Source organism: Peromyscus eremicus, chromosome 2 (assembly GCF_949786415.1).
Source record: "Peromyscus eremicus chromosome 2, PerEre_H2_v1, whole genome shotgun sequence".
NCBI lineage: Eukaryota > Metazoa > Chordata > Mammalia > Rodentia > Cricetidae > Peromyscus > Peromyscus eremicus.
Window position 1 is genome coordinate 17,174,125 of NC_081417.1, and position 16,012 is coordinate 17,190,136.

Below are 16,012 nucleotides of genomic sequence, written 5' to 3' on the forward strand. Positions count from 1 at the left end.
TTTCATGTCATCTGCTCTCCCTCAAGTTGGGAGGATGGGATAAAGAACACAGCAAGCTTTCAGGAGTCACAGACTAAGCTTCTCAAAGATCATCTTTTATCGCTAAAATGGCCTCAGAACATAAGTCTGGAGAGCTGGATATTTTGTTTTAAAAAGTCCATGTTGCCTCTTTATGTCCTACAAAACACTGCCTGCTGTTGTCTTCACTTGGTATGAGTTATAGCCCAGAAAGGAGGTGGCACTGGGAGAAAAGCTTTTGCTTTATAACAATACACCATGGTATCATATTTTTCTCCTTCCTTTGCCCGTACCCACCACTTTTTTTAATCACACTTAATTTCTATAAAATTGTTTTATCACACTGTAACTTCTTTTTTTTTTTTTTTTTTTTGATTTTTCGAGACAGGGTTTCTCTGTGTAGCTTTGCGCCTTTCCTGGAACTCACTTGGTAGCCCAGGCTGGCCTCGAACTCACAGAGATCCGCCTGGCTCTGCCTCCCGAGTGCTGGGATTAAAGGCGTGCGCCACCACCGCCCGGCTGTAACTTCTTTTGACTACTCCATTCATTCAGAACATCATTAGTTTACTTTACAGGGTACCTCAATCGATGCTTTGCTATTTATAGAAAGGCTGAATCAAATAATAATGATGAACACGATAATACCAATAACCCTGAGAATAAACAGTTCAGTTGCTGACCTAAGTCAATACATATTCTAACTTGCTTAAGTCTCATAACTACTTCAAGATGTGGACACTATTATTGCCATTTTATAGATCAGCTAAGAGAAGCAGAGAGGTTAAATAAACTGCCAATGTCATAGAGTACGTGGTAGAGTAGTTAAAGAGTGGCCAGGAATCCTAATCTTATAACCATTACAATTCTAAACCAATATCATGTCAGTCTATCACACCCAAAGTGAAGTGCTACAGGGTGGGGAAATACAGCATGCTGGCTTGTTAACCCCTTTGATGTTATATATTGTATATAAGCCATGCGTTCTTCTCTGTTGATCGTTAGTATAATGTCTATACTCAGGAATATACATAGCTTTTTCTAGGTTTCTGAAAAAACTCAGAGAGAGAAAACACCAGTCTTTCTTGCCATCTTTAAGGCTTAGTTCATCATCTCTGTTGGCTGCAAGAAGTCAGGCAACATCTCTGCACTGCAAAGCACATTGCTCAGCTCAATGCACTGGAAGCCATTTGCCACCCCAAATTGAAATTATTAATGTACAAGTGTTTAAAATATATCCATTAAGGCCGGTAAAGTTGTTCCTGATTAACAGGCTTTTCATAAATGCACTGACACAAACTTTTTTTAAAAAATTAATTCAGCCTGCAAATGAACATCATCCATTTTGCTATCATATTTTATCAGTCTGTAAAGTGCATTCTCACTTCAGTTTTCAGCTCTGAATGCAGAACACTGTGAAAAATGACAGAATTTTAATGAGAAAGTGAACAACATGCCATCAACACCCTTTTGCCAGTAAAAATGGCACAACATCAAAGCTTTAAATCATGTTTCCTCCACACCTTTGGACATCTGTGATTCTGTCTGAGTCCTCAAAATCTGCTACATCCATCACCAGGTGCAGCCTTTAAACATGGAGGCACTGTCTACTTCACTGGTTGGCATGGCAACAGTTGTCAAATCATCCCTTGATAATGCTTTTTAATTGATTGTATAAATTATTCTGAGATATGTGATTGCAAAATGATGTACTGAGGCTCTTAAGTGAGCAGGTCGGCTATATTCCGAGGTGCACCACATTCCTTGCCTTGCCCAGGAAAATGATCCCCTTCAAGTGCCAAAACACTCAGGATAAAGCATAAATATTAAATGTTAAGGAATAGATTAAAGCAAAGGCACAGTAAATTGCTTCTTTGAGTGTGTGTTAACTTACTGAAAACCAACAGGCTGAGCTGCATACTGTAAAGACAGTTCCGAAGAGTCACAGAGAGAGACTAGTTTGTGCAAAGGTGGAACTATATTGATTATACCAGAATTCGGTAGTTGATTGCATCAGTGGAGATGTTATAGGTTATCTGTTATAGGTGTTGTACATTACCAACTCTTGCCATTACCTTTCTTCATTTACAAACCTTGGGCTTTTTCTTCTTGTGATTTTCACCATACAGTCAGCATAGAGGGTATTGCCACAGTATAGGCTCTCCAGTTGCCTCCAACCTCAGCTGAATGGCCTTCTGTGATTTCTGACATCTCTATTCAGTTGTGAGCAGCACGGAAGTGATTGACTTGGAAACTATGCCTAAAGCTACCTGTTATTTTCATTTCATTTCTGTTTGTTTCCCTCCACAAAAATACCCCTTCCTGTATTCTACCTCCTCCCAACATGAAGAAGTTGAAGATGCTAAAGTTTACACAAAAGTATCAGTTAGTGGCTTTCACCATGTAGTTCTTTGTCCCATAGTATCACCTGGGACCTTATTAGAAGTGCATTTTTCTTAATGACCCTTAGTGAGCTCTTCAGGACATTCTGCTGTAGCTCATATTTGGGAATCACTGGATTTTTTGACTGTAAGATAGCCTTACATGTTGTTATGTAATGTTTTTGTTCCCATTTCACATTTGTTCCTTTAGACATACTTTCAACATTTACTTATATGTCCATATCATATACTGCATCCAGCTTTGGAGACATAGTAGAAAACAGATTGATCCTAGATGACTTCCAGTGGCTATGACAAGGTACAAGAGGTTGATAAGTTATGAAGGAATTATATTTGAATGACAGTTGTTCAAGGTGGAGAAATTCAGGATCTGATGAGAAAACTGTGTGAGAGCTTAAGATTTGACCACTCTGGCATGGCACAAAAACAGAAGAGCAAGCAGGTCCTGGAAGAAGAAGGTCCCATGGCAAAGCGGGGAGTGGAAATATCAACTCACTTTCCATCCACCTCCTTTTATAACAACCTGATCCCGTGATATGGAGCACTCACTCCAAAAGTGTTTAATGTTTTTAATAACCTAATTACCTCTTAAAGATTCTAGTACCTCTTCACACTGAGATATGGGGACCTGAAGTCTTCACACTGAGATGTGGGGTCCTGAGGTCTTCACACTGAGATGTCTGGACCTGAGGTCTTCACACTGAGATGTCTGGACCTGAGGTCTTCACACTGAGACCTGGGGACCTGAGGTCAGCATGAGTTCTGGTAGCATAAAACCTTTTCCAAAGTAAAGGTAAACTTTAAGTTTAGTTTAAGTCTTTAAACTAAGACTGTGTCATAGTACTTAATCAGGGATATATATATATATATATATATATATATATGTATATATAAATATATAAAATTAGAATTTATGATAAAAAGCTGGAAGGCAGTTAGCTATGATAAAGAATTTGGCAGATTTACTTTATATAGGGAAACTGAAAATTAAAAAAAACAGTTATATCCACGTCTATGCAGGGATAGAGCTCAGTGAAAGGATTCATTTATGTGTTTAGAAATGCCTAGAAGAGCATTTTACACAGAACTAATCTTATGCACAAGCCATCCTGAGGGATAACACTTTCAGAGATGGAAGAAGGCAACCATGGCTTTCTGTTTCCCAAGGTTTGTGGAGTGTAACCAGCTGCTCCATTTCCCCACCACAGAGTCGCTGTTGTTATGCCTTCCCTGCCTGATGGATGAACTGTGTCCACAAACCATGTGCCCAAACAAACCCTTTCTCCCATAAGTTGCTTCTTGTCAGGTACATACTCACAATAATGAGAAAAGTAATTGAAATGGACAATTGGCACTGAGAAGTAGTTGTTTCTATGATCAAGTGTCTATATAAGTTTTAGGCATTTGGAACTGGTTCAAGAGGAGGATATGGAAGATTTGGGAGGTATCAGCCAAAGAGACCCTGGAGTATTATAAACAGAGCTTAATGGGCTATCCTGGTGAGAATTCTAATGGCCAGAATGTTGATGGTAATGCACACAGTGAAGGCCAGGCTCACAAAGTTTCAGAGGGAGTGAATTATTCTATTAAGAATTGTGCTAGAGGCCATTTATGTTAGATCCTCGTAAAAACTTTGACTACGTTCTGCCAATGTCTCAAAACTTTGAAGGAGACTGAATTTAAAAGAATTGGACTAATTGTTTCAAAGAGGAAAGAGTAGTGCCAATCCAAAGAGTAGAGCCAACATACTCCTATTGCTATAGCTCCAAGCTACTTCTGATTCCATGCATTTCTCATGATGATGGACTGTAACCTCAAACTGTGAGCAGAGATATAGATAGATGGATAGATAGATAGATAGGTAGGTAGATAGATAGATAGATAGATAGATAGATAGATAGATAGATAGATAGATGGATGGATGGATGATAGATCCAGATGAGTTTAGAGGGAGAGATGAGGTTAGGATTTGGGATGAGATGTATGGTTTAGGGGACAAAGCATAGTATGAAGAAATTAAGTAAGTAGATACCCTCGGTGGCTTCAGATCAGCACATGATGGAATCTTTGGGCACCTGTCTGCTTAAGTGGATTGCTGTCTTGTTAGCTCAGTGCTCTGACTTCATCAGGTATTCTTGGCCTTATTTTGTTAGAGCATCCTTCAATGGTCCATCATCTGAAGTGACAAAATTCCATCCTTCCCTTTAAATCTAGAGTTATAATGAAAGTCTGGATACCAATAGATTCTAGAATCTTTGCTTTTCTTCATTTACTAGCAGCATTGCATGGTCTGAGAATGATTTTCTTTTCTTTTTTTTAAGTAGACAGTGTACAATTTTATTAATAAATAGTGCAAAAGCATCAGTGGTAACTATTTAAACATTAATTTTCTTTGAACAGCCATTGTCTTGGTTTAAGTTTGTGCATAGTGACCTCTATGGCATTGCAAATAAACACATGAAAATACTTCATATTTTCATGCATAGGTATTAATCTGTAATACTGTTTACAAATTATTATGGGCAAGTTAACTCTACAATAATTAATACACATTTGGATAGCCACAATTATATGAGTAGTAATAAAGAAACAGCCTATATTTGATATACTCTAGATGTCAGGTTGTAATATTTAATATTCTTAAAACATTCCTCATTTCCATTCAAGGATACATTTCTATTCATGTGGACACTCAAATGTGAGCTGAAGAATACATTCTTTGACCATATTAACAAACACACAAAAGACAGTGTTTGTCCTGCTTTAAAGAAGCAATACATTTGTTCATAATCTTTCTCTCCAGGCATCATTTTCCATATTACTAATGAAAATGCTTACTAGCCCAACCCTAAAATTCAATCTTCAAGAGAACCTTATAAAGTTAAAAGAGCCATTAATATATTAATAAATTATATATGTATGTCAAATTCTAGCAACACTAACGCTAAAAATGACATCAGTTAAATTTCCTTTCTTGGGTGTCCCCTCTGCCTCATCTTCATTACTCTTCAATTAATTTCCTTAGCATTCATAAAGTATATTATTTCTATGAATTTTCTATTATGTATAGATTTGTTTTCCTTAAGTAAAATGAAGTTTGAATAGTAGAGTCTGTGGTGTGGTAACATCAGCAACAGCCAGTTCTTGTCCGTCCACAAGTCCTAACTCTTTTAACGTCTTGGAAGGATTGGGCCTTGTTCGTTGTTCTTCAATAGATGTTACTGACTGCAAGTAAAGTGTCCTGTTCTTTCCCTCTACTGTAGCTGTGATAGCTGGAGACTTCATTTGCAGAGAAGCACTATTGGTCAGATAGTCTAAAACTTCTTGTAGTTTAGCTGATGGGGAAAACTGAATGTTTTAAGGAAGCTGGCTACATGCTGGACAATTTTTCTTTCTCTCTGCTTCAAATGTGTATGTGTACAGTCCATCTATATCGTTGAATACCAAGTAATTATTAAGGGGAATGTATGCACTTCTGGCTATCTTCAAAACCTCAGTGGCACACACTGCTGCAGTGACTGCATTTGTAGAAGCTACTGCAGGAATGATTCATCTTACTACCCCTTGAGTGAGTCTATAGGTAACACCTCTAATATTAGATTGTAATGCTCTCTCTACAGACTTTTGGAAAATCCACTGAATATGTTCAGGGTCATCTCGCTCTAATGGAACCCCATCTCCAAAAGGCTGCTCTTTAGGCATTTGCAACATCCTAACATACTCAATACAGTGTTCTGGGAGCCGGGGCATAGATGCAATGGTGCACGTGGGGAAGCTGACCTGCAGGGGATAAAGTTCCAGGGTGCACTCTACACAAAGGGTCATTTCAGGCAAGATCACCTGGGCATTTCCTTTAAAGCCTTCTGTCCTCCCATCTATTAAAGGGACAATGGAGTTTGGATCTAACACACCATCTTCATAATTTAGAAGAGATATCAGCATTCCGTTGATCTATCTTCTGGCTATGATAGAGTCCAGGCCACATACAATAATATGAAATTGTCGGTAGAAAGTGTAGTTAAAATCTTGTTGAAATGTGGAACCACATTGCATTTAGGAACTCGGTCATCTAGAAATTCTGCAGCAATTTCAGCCTTGGGTCTTCCAACATCTTTAGGCCTAAATAAAAACTGCGTATTAGATTGTTCATGTCTATAATATGAATCTGTCTAAAATCAGACAATGCCAGATTTTTCAGGAACTCACATCCTAAGCCATTGGTTCCAATGACTAGAACTTTGCATGTATCTAATAAGAACTGGAGCGATTCAGTGGTTGGTTCGAAATTGGGGTGTGTGAAGTGTTCAGATCACTCAAGGAACTTCTTTACATGGTTCCAATGACCTTCCCAGTCTCCATTGTCCCCACACCCACCATCAAAAGCCATTGGCTCCTAGCCATCCACCATATTGTTCCCCCCAGAGCAATTTTCATTATCAAGTTTCACGATAAGAGAGCACTCAGGCATCCTCCTGAAGAGCACATGTAGCGTTTTCTGTACTTCTTTGTGCCTTTTATGTTGTTCTGTAAATTCATCTGTTAAATGTTTAATATCTCTACAGATTCTCTTGGCAAGCTAATTTTTCTAAACTACATCTACCCTGACTATTATTGCCACATGTTACTTCTGTCTTTGGATCTTAGTGTCTTATAAACACCAAAATCTTCTGGAACTAGTTCCAAGGATCTTCCAGCCAAGTTACATAGCAAAAGACACTTTAAATAATGCAATGATTAAGTGTTCACTTGCAATCGAAGAGGTCCAACATTTCAAATAATCAAATTAGATCACATCAAGCAAAAAAGTTTAGATAAACTTTGTAAATGACCACATGACAGAAACAGTGCAATTTTGAAAAGCATCTGCTCTCAATATCTATTAAAATTATTCAAAAGCAGTACTCCGATGACTAGTAGAAAAAGCTTTTTGTTTTTAATTTTCACGGTAAGGCTGAAAGTATGTACAGAAACCGTGAGGGCACTGGGCAAGTTGTAATGGAGCCTGGAAATTTCCCTTGTCATGCTGCATGAAACTACTGCGACACTCATGGCTTACACTGTCTCCAACACCTTACTTTCCATAGGGACTCTGAACACACACACACACACACACACACACACACACACACACACACACAACCCCAAAGAGCACAGAGTATAGTTTCATCCCATTATTCAGAGGTCAGCAGAGGCCTGTAAGTAAAGCCTGAGAAAGACTGGACAGAGCAACAAGATATGGCATGTGGCTGGGAGAAAGGAGACTCTTTTACATCTTGGCCCATTTTGAGACTTGTTTTAAAGGCATTATTAAGATGGTGACTTTAGCTGTTCTCAACTTGTTATGAACAAAACCTCTAGACCTGGCATCTCTCATAATTTTCCCTGGAGCAATATCACTCCTCTGTGAAAAACAACTTTGGAAAGATTATTTATATATAGATTTACATGTATATGCAGAGAAAATATATATGCAGAGAAAAACAGCATTTTCTCCACCTAAAATTACATTTATTGACAAGCTTATCCTAGGAAAGAAAGAATCTCACTTTGTGTAGACATCTGGAATGGAATGCAGGAATTATCTTTTATATTCTACAAAATAATGTACCAAATTATCTCCATTCACTCTCCATTTTCAGACTGTACTCAACAGGCACATTGTCCATGAAGCACCAGTAGTTAGAGAGAAATTGTGAAGAAAGCCTGGAGTTCACATATGTGCAGACACTGAGCATGCTATGCGGTCCATCATGGCACAATGCATGCTGGGGCTGCTTTTGTGCTGATGCCTCCACTGGAATCATTAAGAATAACACTGTGAGCTCTTAAGGAGAGACAGTCTTCTAAAAGAAGCATGTGTAGGAATTTCTCCCAAAGAAAAATGAAGACATTCATTTAATGAATATTTTCTGAGTGATTACTAGTTGCCAAACACTGGGACCACAGAAAGTTTATTGTACACTTGGGAATATAGATAGTGAGATAATTATAACATAGTAGAATAACAGCTGACGTTTATTTGATATGTATTTCCATGGCAAATGTCTTTTATCTTGTTCAATTTCACTGAACCTAGTGTGTTTTAATAGAATTTTCTGTTTTTATTACTGTATGTATTACAATTGCTGTTGTCATTCCATATAATAAATGAAAAAACTGAGGTTCAAGCATTCTAAATGTCTCTGGGCTCACTTAGCTCTGAAGTGGAAGATCCTCAGCTAGCACCATACCTTGAGCTTTCTGGTGTACTACATCTGGAGACAAAGGGAGGGGACACACATTGGTCGCCATGTCTTGGTGTACATAAAGCAATGGGGAGTAAAAGATGATTTCCTCGGGAAAACAATTTATCATTGACTCCTTCTTTTCTCTTCTTCCAGGAATCCCTAGAAGAAAACACTTGGGGGTGGGGGGTAGGGTGGTGGTTGTCTCACTGGTGAGCTTCCCACAAGAGGTGGCACAGCCTTGTGGATAAAGGCATTGCCTACAGCTGTACTTTCTGATAAAACTCTTACTTATTGTTTTATTTTTCAAGAGAGAGAGAGAAGGGGGGCATAAAGTTGGGTGGGTAGGGAGGTGGAGAGGGGATCAAGGAAGAACTGGGATAGGATGAAATACAGTCAAAATATAAAAGTTTTTTGTTTGTTTGTTTGTTTTTAAGAAAGCCCTCTATTTATCACTTAGGAGTAATACAACCTCAGGTAAGATTCTGCAAAATGGAGTTGATACTTTCTTTCTCCATTTATTATGGGTATAGGATTAATTCTTTCAGGGAGCTTAATTGTGTGCAATATTGACACAAATCATGTACTGCAGAAATATTCAATACACTTGCAAAGGTTGTAACAATAGCCCCAGTTTGTGTGTAGTGTACCCACCTTTAACTCCCATAAATGGGAGAGAACACAGGAAGGTTGCAAGTTTGAGGCCAGCCTGGACTGCATACAGAGATTCTGTTTCCTCCCTGCTGCTCTTCAAATAACTACAGATGGTGATCTTTGGGGAAGGTGATAAAAAATTACTTTGCTTTAGAATCTCCCATCCCAGCAAAACATTTCTTCATGTAAAGTAGAACATTGAGGCTGCTGTGGCAAATAGGAGTAGAGACTGGGCATGAGAGAAGCTTGAACCCAACTCTTAGATTTCCTGAATAAGCCTTGGGCCCGGTTAGGCATTCCTAGATTACAATCATATATCTGTCTCTTGACTCTTGAACAAGCAATGTAACAACTTTATTTTATATTCCCTTTTTCTTGAAATGAGAAAAACTGTTCCTATAGTTAGGTGAAAAAGCTCATGACACAGTTCAGCACAGAGTAAGGAACAAAATGGTAGCTGTTATAAATATTACTGTAAATTCAGTGAGGGATTGGGGAAAAGGCAATTAGTTTTTGAGCCTTATTTTCCTACTACATACCAAAGTTTATTACAATTGCTTAGCAAGAAAAAAAAGATGTGTGTGTATGTGTGCATGTGTGTGACATTGATGTAAATAAAATGATGGAGAAGCAAATGAATGGAGGCCCATAAGATTGCTCTTTGTCTCTCAGATGTAGTAGTTAGGGACCATGTGGTTGATGTGAGACAAATTTGAATGGTATTAGAGGCTAGTTTGTTTTCTCCTTTGGGTGCCATAGCAGAGATCTGGCTCAGCTAACTGAGAAGAGAAGGGAAGGCATCGGGCTGGTATCACTTTTCTGGAGGAGCCAGGCTCAGAACTTGGTCTTAAGTGTACACACTACTAACATAACTTCTGTGGCTTTGAAGCCCTGAAAATGTGTCTTATGACTCAGAGAACTGGTTATGACTAGTCTTAGTAAGTAGTGCTCACCCTACTGGAGACTCATTCTTTCTTGGAATATTGACTAATGCATCCAGTCAGTCGCCTAGGTTGTCCCCTCTTTCCTGGGATTTCATCATGATGCATGATGACTCCTGTGCCTGGCTCACATTACCAACCAGTGTCAGTACTATAAACATGTTCTTTGGCTTTTCTTCTTCTAAGTTCTGTTTTCCCCACAACCAGAGTCTGTTTCACTGCTGTGTGTCCATGGACTCTACATGACATGTGCCAAAAGAAATAATACCTGTAAGGTTAATACTTAAAAAAATTCTAGGGGAAAGTGTTCTTTCTGTAAGTGAGTGCCCAAGACTAGGTAAAGATTAGAGTCAATCAAATGAACTGTGGACATAACAACCTATGTTCTCATATTTCGGTACTCTCCACATGCACACATACACACACATCTTTTTTTTCTTGCTAAGCAATTGTAATAAACTTTGGTATATAGTCGGAAAATAGGCTCAAAAACTAATTGCCTTTTCCCCAATCCCTCACTGAATTTACAGTAATATTTATAATAGCTACCATTTTGTTCAAGCTCTATGTATGGGTTGCTCCCCAACTTAGAGTTCATTTTAATTTTTTTTGCCTCATAGCACTACCCTCCCTGACTACTCTGCCCCATACTGTCATCCTATTCTTTATAGTTCTGCATTAAATTGTCTGTGCTCTAGACCTCTTTCCAATATGTCTGTCAGGAGAGCATGACCCTAAATTTTGTTCTCAGATAAATGTCTGGTTCCTAAATAAGTGTTTATCATATATTACCTCAGTAAATATTTGCTGAATCCATATTCAGTATATATCCTGAAACAATTCTTGTGTTAAATCAATCTATACAGTACTGATTACAATACCCTTGTCCACCAGAAGGGCATGCTATCTATTTCTTTAAGGCATATGCCAGCAGTAATTACATTTTTAATCCATTAGAAAGTCTTGACTAGGTACATACATTATACAGGTTCTCATGGATTGTTAAATTCATGAGGCAAATCAGTGGGGAATGCCACTTCTTTGTTTTTTAGCTGACTTTGTTTACACAGCTAAAAAGCCATGCTAGCACTACAAGACAATTGGTGGTTGCTGAATCCTTACAAAGCCTTTGTTTGGGTTTTAGCAGCATTGTGTATTGTTTTGCTAATAATTATGTACTGACTCCCTTGCTGCTTTAACCTTCCTCCAGCCACCCCACACCCCAGCATTTCATTCTTGCTTCTTTTCATGGCAAAAATTTATCTTTTATATTGCCTATGTTTGGGGCTTTAGTGAGCCCACAAGATTACCACTTTCCTTAGGGTTCAAGGACTCCACTAATCAGTATCTTGCAGTAGTTTAATGACCCCATGGAATGGAAGCTATTCTTCCAAATTGTTACAGTTGATAGTAAATGGAACTCAGTCTAAAAGCCTGAGTCTTTTGACTCACCACTGGATGCCTATTTCACACACTCAGTCTCACTGTTTATCATTTTTCTTGTTTATATTCCTCTGACCCGAGTCCCATTTGTGTGAAGGATTTTGTGAGCCAGCCAATTTTACTTCAATCTTAAAGCAAGATTTCATGAGTTTCAATTAAGTATTTTTCTAATGCTCAAATATACAAGGTCTACTACAGGACTTCTTTAGTGCTCTAATTATGTAATGAAACTGAAAGGAAATCAATCACGCTCCCCTGGCAAGCTTGCTTATTAGAAACTCATGCTGTTGTGCTGTTTATTGCTTATTCTGTGTCCTCTGGATTTCACAAAAACAATTTTTTTTTACTGTACTTCTACTGTTGTGACAAATAAATCTTTATCTTGCTTTTTTTTTTGCCCCCAGAAAACCAAACTAGGCTTCCATTTTCCTTTTTCTTTGTTCTATCTGTGTCATCATTGATTTTAAAGTGATATTTAACGTGACATGATCATACAGTTTTATGACAAACATATTTGCATTCCAATTATTAGGTATTATCATCTATGACACTCTCAGGATAATCTAATTCATAAAATCTGTTGTCACGTTCCATAGGAGAGGACGCTCTGAGAAAAGTGGATGGTGGTTTTAAATTTGAGAGTTTATTGGTCTCTTCATGAAGAAAACACAAGAAGTTGTTGAACTTATTAGCTGTTTTTAGCTCCTGTAAGAAGTAACCACAAATTTGATGGTTTAAAGCCACAACATTTTAGTGTTCTACAGAAAGCAGACTTGAGATCTCTGTAGTGAAACTCTTGCCTTGCCTGATCTTTGTTTCTGGGATTGGCCAAGCATTCATGGTATTTGGCTTGTGGCTGTGTCACAGGAATAATGATAAACAGTAAGAGATTGAGTGTGTGAAACAGGCACCCAATGGTGAGTCAAAAGACTCAGGCTTAGACTGAATTCCATTTACTATTAACTGCCTTCTTATGAAAGGGCAATGTTTATGTGTCTTCTCCCTATCTTCTTGTCTATCTGTAAAACATTCTTTCTGTTTTCCTGTAAATAAATTGACTAGCCTTTGGGTTTAGAGACTATCCTCATTTAACATAATTAATCTAAATGTGATTATATCTGTAAATTCTTTATTGTCTAAGTAAGGTCATATTCTCAAGTAACAAAGGTTTGGTCTTTAGAAATTTGGATTTTGGAAGATGAGATGTTGCTAAATACAGCCAAATTCTCGAGACTCTGAATCTTTAACCATATACTTTGAAAATATACCAGGAGCATAAAAGTCTTGGTTCCTAGTTCTGGCTTGTTTCCCTACCCTGAGAGATCCTAAATTATTGATATTAACATCCTGTTTTTTTTGCCTACTTATCATCACACTGATTCTAAGACATAGAGACAAAGTCTAAAATGCAGTGTAACCTTCAAGTAGCAATGACAAAGGCAGAATAGAGAAATAGATGCCTCCAAAGGGAACTATATACCGAACCAAGATCTTTGAACTTTTTTCTTCTCCTTGAAAGTAATTAAGAAAAAGAAATGAAAAGAAAAGAAAGAAGAAAGTATCCATTGCTACCACTGCTCATTGTGACTGGGTTTCTGACAGGGTGATAAGATGGAAGACATACATTCTATGAAGAATTGAGATGTCTCAAATGAGTCTCAGAGCCAATAATCTAGTTTTAACTATTGTGTAATTCAAAATAAGAGATTGCTTAAATCAGTAGTTTTCTGGGAAATTGATTATGTTAAAAAAATTCATCCTGATTAAAAGTTTGATAATTTGCATTTTGTAACAGAAATAGTTTAACTACTAGATTACAAATCCATGAAAATTTCACAATTGTCTTTTGTAAGCCAGAATGAGTTTATTCCAACATACCACTCAATCCTTTCAACAGTTTTCTATATGATAGTACAGAGAAGCTTGGATGTCGTATAGATAATAGACATTAATTTGGTGATGTTTTAGGTTGGAATATAGAAGGTTTGCAAAAGAAAACTTTTACTTTCACAAATTTCTGTTTTTATTGTAAAAATATAAAAACTCAAAGACCATAGCAAGGGCCAGAGAGATGGCTCAGTAGGTAAGAGTAATTGTTTCAGAACCATGTAGGCTTGAATTCAAACCATAAACACCCTTGTAAGAAACTATACATGGCTGTATGCTTGCCTGTAACCATATTAGGTGAAGGTAGAGATGGTAGTAACATTGGGACTTGATGGCTGCTTGCCTAGTTCCAGATTCTGTGAGATACCCTGTCTCAAGGGCAAAAGTGAATGGAGTAGGACACTCAAAGTTTCCACTGATCTCAACTCATATGTGTAGCTGGAAGTTTTCCTGTGTCCCACCTAGTCTGTAGCTGCTCAGACCCAAGTAAACATACAGTGGCTTCTATTAATTAAACTGCTTGGCCATTAGCTCAGGCTTACTACTGACTAACTCTTAAACTTAAACTAACCCATTTCTGTTCATCTATATGTTACCACATTTTCCGTGGTTTTACCTGTGTGTCATTACATGCTGCTCCCTGGATGACAGGCTGGTGTGTCCTCACTCAGCCTGCCTCTTCCTAGAATTCTCCTTGTCTGCTTATCCTGCCTATACTTCCTGTGTGGCTACCGACCAATCAATGTTTTATTAAACCAGTGTACAAAAGTATTATCCCACAGCATTTCCCCTTTTTTGTTTAATTAAAGAGGCAAGTTTTAACTTTAACATAGTAAAACTATATATAACAAAACAGTTATCAAGCAAGAATTATAGTTATAATATTTAGTCTATTTATATTTGGCAAATTCAAAGAAAATATTTTATTTATTCTATATTTATGAGTCTAAGGCTTCATATCTAACTTATCTTTTATCATAACCAAGGAAAAGTAAAACTATCTAGTCTTCAATTACATCAAAGACCCCAGAAGGATGTAATATTTCTAAGTAAATAAGAAGGGCATTGTAAGCAACTTCCAAAAATCTAGAATAACAGAGACAGCTGGCTGCCTGAACAGTTACTCAAAGTTTTTCTGCAATGTTGAGGCATCCATTCTTTAGCCTATAGGCCTAGAGTCTCTCAGTCACTTTTCTATGTGTCCTGTAGAATGTCTGGCAGTTTCTTCTGTAAAGCAGGAGCCTGAAGAACCATTTTGCCTTGCAAAATTCAGTGGTCACATTTCTATGGGTCCTGCATGTCCAGTTGATACAACATTTTGTCAAGCAGTCCAGGCAACAACAGTTTCTTGCTCAAATGGCTATTTTTACCAAGAAGAAGATAAACTTCATATGGAGTGTCTTTGACACCCATCTTTCTCTCTGAAGTAAATCAGTGTTGCCAGGAGCAGACATGTCTCATTGTCCAGAAAGTCTAAGTTTCTAAAACATTTTAAATGCCATATTCTGTAGGTCTTTGAAGTGTTTGAAGATTACCTACCTAATTGAATTATATCTATGTATACCTAATTGAATTATATCTATGTATAACTAGAAAACTCGACATGACTCTAAGTTTAACTATCATAGAAGACTAATTATTAATCTGTATTTCTTAGTTATCCATTACAATTTAAATGAGTTACATAAACATAATACCTTAAATGAGAGTAGAAATATATACATACAGTATAACAAAATTAACTTTAAAGTTTAAATTTGTATCAATGACTAAAATCTATACCAATGTAAAACATTTTAAACAAGTCGCTCTTTAAAAGTAGGTTCAACAATCTACCCTTTTATCCTACCATATCTATATCTATATCCCCCTTTCTTCTTTTAGAAAGATATTGACTATGACTAATAACAATTTGTAACCAACAAACAAAGACAAACATCCATAATTCATTTATTTTGGGAATGTGGGTGTAGTGTTCCAGGCTACTTCCTGCTGATAGGGGGTGCTGGTAGTCTTATGGGGATCCTAAGAAAATTCGAAATAATGGTCAAGTCCTGGAAAGACCAGCTATAACCTTTGTTGATAGATACCATCTGTTAAGGTTCAAGAGGTCTGGCTTGATCAAATCTGATCCATCTTAACCTAGAACAAGTCCATAGCCTCTTGCTTCCTGTGGAAACAAAAACAGAGCCTCCTTTTCAAAGCAACATGTCCTTAGATCCCAATTTTGAAGTCAAGAAAGCTTTAAAACATACATATTGGTTTAACTCATCAGTCTTTACAATCAAATGTCTTTCTGCAGTTAAAAATCCCCAAAACAATATAATCCAGACTCTCTGAGTAATATCCATCTTTATGTGGCTTATTTTTCATATTACTTTATTTTCTCTTTAAAAACTTTATTTTTTAAAACTTTCTATTTCTTTTATATAACTGTCTATATTTC

General features: G+C 37.2%; 1 pseudogene; it reads right to left on the reverse strand.

The window, feature by feature from the left end:
- Window positions 1-5,498: 5,498 nt before the first annotated feature.
- LOC131904547 (NEDD8-activating enzyme E1 catalytic subunit-like) lies at window positions 5,499-6,825 on the reverse strand (annotated as a pseudogene).
- Between the last annotated feature and the right edge of the window lie 9,187 nt (window positions 6,826-16,012).